Source organism: Rhinopithecus bieti, unplaced genomic scaffold (genome assembly GCF_001698545.2).
Source record: "Rhinopithecus bieti isolate Rb0 unplaced genomic scaffold, ASM169854v2 scaffold_28016, whole genome shotgun sequence".
In the NCBI taxonomy this organism is placed as follows: Eukaryota; Metazoa; Chordata; class Mammalia; order Primates; family Cercopithecidae; genus Rhinopithecus; species Rhinopithecus bieti.
The window spans coordinates 3,686,909-3,693,336 of record NW_016813202.1 but is presented as its reverse complement, the minus strand read 5'-3'; the positions used below and the strand labels follow the sequence as shown (position 1 = coordinate 3,693,336).

The window sequence follows — 6,428 nt, the reverse complement described above, 5'->3', positions numbered from 1 at the left end:
CCTCGTGATCCGCCTGTCTCGGCCTCCCAAAGTGCTGGGATTACAGGCTTGAGCCACCGCGCCCGGCCTGAGGAATCTTAATAGGATGTTCTGAGAAAGAGAAGCACACAGCCTGGACAATAATTTGTTGCACTTTCTGCATATTGTTTTTCTTTAATTCTCAGGGCTCTAATATAAAGAAATGCCCCCTCACTAGAGGGAGCAAAACGATTGCCCCAAACACGAGCTGTGGTTCTCGAGGATGTGTTTGCTGAGTGAAGACACTGATCATGGTATTTCTGAAGAGAGTTTTAGAAGAGGTGGATTGGGGAGTCAAGGATGTTTGCCCTGGTTTACCTGGGGACCTTGAATTTTAACTTAGTTCATGGTCTGCTTCTGTTTGCCCATGGTCCCCCTCAGTGGGTCTTCTGTAAACTTATCCCATCACCCACCTATAAACGCGAGAAGTTAGCTCAGGTCCTTCTTGTGAAAGCTGTAGATACTCTCTGGAGCGGAGAGCTCCTGTCTTTTTTTTCTAGAGTGGTTGTATTTATACTCATTGTCATCTAAGTACATGCTCTATTTGCTAGAAGGAATTAAGATCCTGTAATAGTCCTTTTAACATTTAAATTAGGACACTTTTACCTCTGCAGGCTTCCTGCCTCCTCTCCACCAGTGCTCAAAGGTAGATTTTAATTGTCCTCCAAGTGCCAGTGACTGTTTCCAACATCCCTTAATTCTCCAGAGTCAGAGTTTGTGTTATTGGCATAAATAAGATCAATAAGCCCTAGGCTGGGGCTTTGTCCATTATCTCTAACTGGGTGTTGAGTCTTAGGAAGGACCTGCACATCCTCACCTTGGATGCAATTGAAAGCACTTTGCCTATTGTGTACCCTCTAATTTAGAATTCAGAGACAAATTGGGCTTTAACTTTTCACCAAGTAAAATGAGATAAAAGCCCTTGTTAAACCAAAGAATACTGTAAACAAAGTGCTAGGGTATGCTGACCTTTTTAAAGAAACTAATCTATTAGCAAACCATTTTTCAAGTCACCTTATTGCTTCATGCTGTATGGATCAACTGTAAAATCATAGTGTTCAGCACAGTATAAATATACGTAAGTGCAGGCATATTATCATGGCTATTAACATAGCTGCTCTCCTAGAGACTGCTCTTGGTAGGTGAGAGGTCGGGGTTGGACATGCAGGCAGGGAAATAGAGGGCCAGCTCCCTTTGGGAGAACACAGAGAGCGGCAAGAACAAGAAGGTACTGAGGAGTACTTTGGACAGGTGGAGGAGGAACAGAGCAGGAGGAGGGCCAGGAGGCAGAGAAGTCCAGGAGCTCAGGAAGTGGGAAATTCCAAGGGGTGAAGGGTCAGCAGAGTAAAACGCAGCAAAGTCATTGAGCTCCGGAGACAGTGGAGCGTGTAGCCTTGCCTGAGACACCTGACGGATGCACACAGGGAAACCAGGGTTCACAGCGATTCAGCGTCGGGTCTGTGGCTGAGTGACAACGAGGGCCCAGAGGTGGTGGTCATTCTGCAGTTTTCTATTCAGTCTCCTTCTGACTTGTGAGAGGTTAGTTCCTCTCATATGACTGTGTTTATAGTACCCTGTTATACAGATCATGTGTTCTTGTTTTTCGTAATTTAACAATGTCTCATTTCATTAGTCTCTTATTCAGGTCCCCAAAGTCGTGGATAAAGTAAAATGTTGCATGTTGCACATTAGGTTCCTTATGTACAATTTTAAACTTAGGGGCAACACAAAGTTTTCACTGGCAAAGAATAAACAGGGTTCCTATGAAGAGGGCATCTGAAAAGCCCTTGACAGCAACCTTTGAATTATAGACAGGGACAATTATTCTTTTAATTTTTAACTTCTGACTATGATATATGGACTTGCCTTTATGTGAGAAAGAGGTTAGTGTCTTAGTCATTTGGTGCTCTGTGTTTCATCGTATTCGACCAAGTAACGCATTTTGTTGAATTTCAGAGTTGATAGAGAAAATGCATGGCATGTGTATTAATTTGATGAAGCTGCCCTGTGAAGTCCCACAGCCTGGACAGCCTCAACAGCAGGCGTGTGTCACCTCGCAGTCCTGGGGGCTGGAAAGCTGAGAGGAAGGTGTTGGCAAGGCTGGTTCCCTCTGAGGGCAGTGAGGGAGAATCCCTTCGTGCCTCTCCAGCTTCTGGTGGATGCTGGCGATCTTTGGTGTTCCTTGGCTTGTAGATGTATCAGCCAACCCTGCCTTCATGTTCGCTGGGCGTTCTGCCTGTGTCCACGTGTCCCCTTTACATGAGGACACCAGTCACACTGGGTTATGGTGCCCACCCTACTCCAGAGTGACTTCATCTTAACTAGGCCTGCAACAGCCTCATTTTCAAATAAAGTCACATTCTGAAGCATTGGAGATTAGGATGTCAACATCTGAATTCTGTGGGGGTCTGCAGGGACACAGTTCAACCCGTAACAGCATGTTAGACTACAGTGTGGGAAGATCCTCTGAGGCTGAAGTTAGGGAACCTGTCGTCAACATTCACACTCACAGTGTTGGCCTTTATCTTGTTCTCCATCGAAAAGAGACGTCGCAGTGAAGTCCAACAATAACTTCTTCATATTTTAATCAACGAGTGAACTAGCCAAGTCATTTAATATGGGAACAGAAACAGGAAACGAAAGAACTCAGTTAAGGTAAAAGGAATAGCAGGAAAAAGGGAAATGAAGGTGAAAAGGCAAAGATAAAATACAAATGAGAAGAAACAGCCATGAGGTAATTTTGGAAACAGGTTGACTCAGCAGGTCAATGTTTGTGATATGGTGGATTCCTGGCATTCGTGGCATTAATCCTGCACTTAATACCCAAGAGGAACGAGGGTACAGCTGTTGGTGTGACTTCAGAGATGTGTCCGTTTGTTGTGAGCACCTCCCTTCTTGGTCTGAAATGGGCACTTTCTCTGGGGTTGCAGGCTTTACCAATAGGACGGGCAGTTGATGGTATGGCCCAGCCAGCAAGCCTGCCCCAGCCCAACTCAGGATCAGCTTTGCATGGGTCCAGCTCCTGGTGTGCGCCCTGGCCCCTTAAAGGCCAAGGGTTCATTGAAAGCAGTGATCCCCCACCTTTTTGGCACAGGTACCAGTTTCATGGAAGACAGTTGTTCCATGGACGAGGAGGTGAGGGTGGGGATGGTTTCGGGATGAAACTGTTCCTCCTCATATCCTCAGGCATTAGTTAGACATTCGTAAAGAGCGCACGACCCAGATTCCTCGCATGCGCAGTTCACAATAGGGTTTACTCTCCTATGAGAGTCTCATGCTGCCGTTGATCTGACAGGAGGTGGAGCTCAGGCTCGCTCATCCTCCGCTCACCTCCTGCTGTGTGGCCCAGTTCCTAACAGGCCATGGACGGTTATGGCCTGGGGGTTGGGGACTCCTGATTTAGAGGACATGGGCTGGACATGGGGAGGGGAAACGTCTCGTTCTGCGGTTAAAGTGCAGATGATTTTACCAGCCATCGCATCTCCTAGAGTAGAAATCTCCAGTTTTCGGAGGCTCTTTCATTGTTTATATTTAGTAGCAGATGTCAGAAGGCATAAAAATGCATGATAAATGCTGTTTAGTTGAGCAAGCTGGGTTTACAGGCTGTACTACCTGCAGATAACCACATATGCTATACAGTATGTGCCTTGAATAGAGATCCCTTGAGACCCTGAAATGGGTGTCTTTGTTGGAAAAAGACAGTTGATTCACAGAGGAGAAACAAGTCACACTCGAGGTTTTGTAAAGAAAGTAGCAGCCCCTTTATGTCATCATTTGGTATTTACGGTTTTGCTCAAATAATGTTTAGGGGTACACCTTCTAGCTCCTGCTAATCCCCATGCCAACAATTTAAAGGCGCTAACCTTTAAAAGAGACACTAATACTGAGCCAGCTCATTTGTGCAGCTTCAGGCAGGAGCCAGAGCACGGTGGTTCCTTTCTACAGACCAGGGGCCTCCCGAAACTACCCTTCCTCTCTCCCGACGTGTTTCAGGGGTAAAGTGGATACTTGCTTTGCGTGTTTTTCAAACCTAGGTCTGTGTTTGTCAAGTACGGCATCATGGAGTCGTCTCACTCACAGATGGCCTAGTGTATATTTCACAGTTCCTGTTTTATACGCTATTCGCATAAAAAGCTCGGAATTTGGAGACGTGAACCCCTCCTGTCTCTTTTATATTTTCATGTAAAAGATACCTCAGATTTTTTCTAGTATCAGAAATTTTTGTTTAAAAATTTTTTCCCTGTTGTATATGATGACATTTCCAGAATTAAAAGCTTTTGCATACATTCTGTTTCTTCTTAGAAACAGGTCATATACTGTTAGACCCTGGTTGACACGAAGAAATATAGCATTAAATTGCAGTGTGTTTCAAGTCAAATGTTTTAATGCTACAACTTCTGAAATGTAGAGTAATTTTAAACAAATATTTGAGTATCTACACTGTGCTGGATAAGAAAACTAACTACAGCATTATTCTATTACGTCCTTTTATGTATTATAAAATGTTCGTTCCTATCAGCCATTTTAATACTGAAAACCAGAAACAATATATCCCATTATAAGAAAAATCTCATTTATTAAAATTAAAAATTATCATGCAAGTTCACTAGAGATGGCAATTTGCAGTACAAAAAAAGACTTTCGTGAAAAAAATGTCTTCAGGGAGTAGATCTTTTAGGTGTTAAAGATAATTACTTCATTCAGCAAATCTTGGTTGAGCGTCTACCATGAGCTGACACTTGTAATTATGTGACAGAAATGAGCGTAGAGAAATGGAAGGGAAGAGAGAGTCTTCAGGAGCCGTGGCCAGTTAGGATCAGTTGGAAATGAAACTAATGCCGTCTTAAAATTATCATGTACTGTTAAGAAAACTAAGTGTTTTAATGGAAAAAAAAAATTATCATGTATGAAATGGTGTGAAAATATAACTGATGATTAGAATTCAACTTAAAACTTTCTAAGAACATGTCTGTAGAATAAACTATAAACATCGCATAATAATTCAGGAGAATCACAGTGTGAACATAAATGAGAGGCTGTGATTATATCTTAGTCATGAACAGGAAAGTTGACCTGAAGCCTAAACATGACTGCTCCAGAAAGTGTTGTACCTTCTAAAAATGCTCAGATTTCTACTTCTAACAGTTACAACAATGATGGTTTCACATCTGTTAGTCAGACGGTTTTAATCTGCAAAAGGTTAAATGTTTGACAGTTACTTGTTCTCACATGCAGATTAGCTGCTTGGAGTTTAACCTTTAGATGTGCTTACGCAACCACGTTCTTCAATTTTTTTGTATAAAACCACCCAAACAGAAACAGTCTAATAACTTGCAACTAGGAATACAGAAATCCAGGAGACAGGTTTTTCACTTGATAGAAATTACTCCAATTACCTTCCCTCTTCCTTTCTGTCTGAGAGTATCTTACCACTCACCCTAATGTGTGGAAGCAACTTCACAATTAAAGAACTGAAGCCATTTGTGGAGATATAAATGTCAGGACAGGATGATTCTTCCACTTCAATGCCTTGCAGGTTTTTAAACGAGTGAGTGTAACTGCGTGATACAAAGAAGAGACATGGGATCTTTTGTCTTTACCTGAGAATGGGGAGATAAGTATGAATTTTAAACTTTGTCGAGTGAGGAGTTTATATCTGGAGCTTCTGATTATTATAAAAGAGCAAAAAATGACAGGCTTTCTGTTATTGCCTTCAACTTTTTAAATGCATGTTGATGATGCATTAATTTTAAGGCATCATTCACATAGATAAGGCATTTGATTCAACTGATTCAAATTATGTCATATCAGATTTCTTTCTGATTTTGTGTTGCTTGAAGAACAAGACAGGATTAAAAAACAGGCAAGAAAATAGGAGATGGCTAAACATTACTCTATATTAGCCATATTGTCCTCATTTTTAATCAGTGAATGCTCTTAAGCTTGTTCATATATTGCAGAAAACATTTTTTAAAGGAACTAGGATTGTTTTCTAGGTAGAGGCATCATAATAGGTATTTTATGTGTTATCTTATTTAAATATCTCCATGATTCATTTAGGCAAAAACTATCATGTTTCCTATTTTATAAATGAATTCATAGGCTAAAAATGTTTATTGGTGGTTCCCAAAATTGGACTGCTAGCAACTGATGGGAAAAAATGGACATTCCTGGACTCCCCTCTGGAGGGTAAGATTTTGAAGTTCTGGGGTATAGATCTGAATATCTTTACAGTTGAGTAGTTTCCCCAGTTGATTCTAATAACACCTTGGTTTGGAGGTCACACTTGACTGGAAGAGCCACTCAGTATCACACAGTTAAAAAAGAATGATGGAAATCTATCCGTGTTCCTGCAAAGGGCAAGATCTTGTTCTTTTAGTGGCCTATTGGAGGGTGGAGGGTGGAGGGTG

At 41.8% G+C, this 6,428-nt stretch overlaps 1 protein-coding gene across 3 annotated transcripts in view; it reads left to right on the top strand.

Annotated features, from left to right (window-relative positions):
• The window catches only part of AFF3 (ALF transcription elongation factor 3), a 619,922-nt gene that overhangs the window by 30,248 nt on the left and 583,246 nt on the right, over window positions 1–6,428 (top strand). The window lies entirely within an intron of this gene.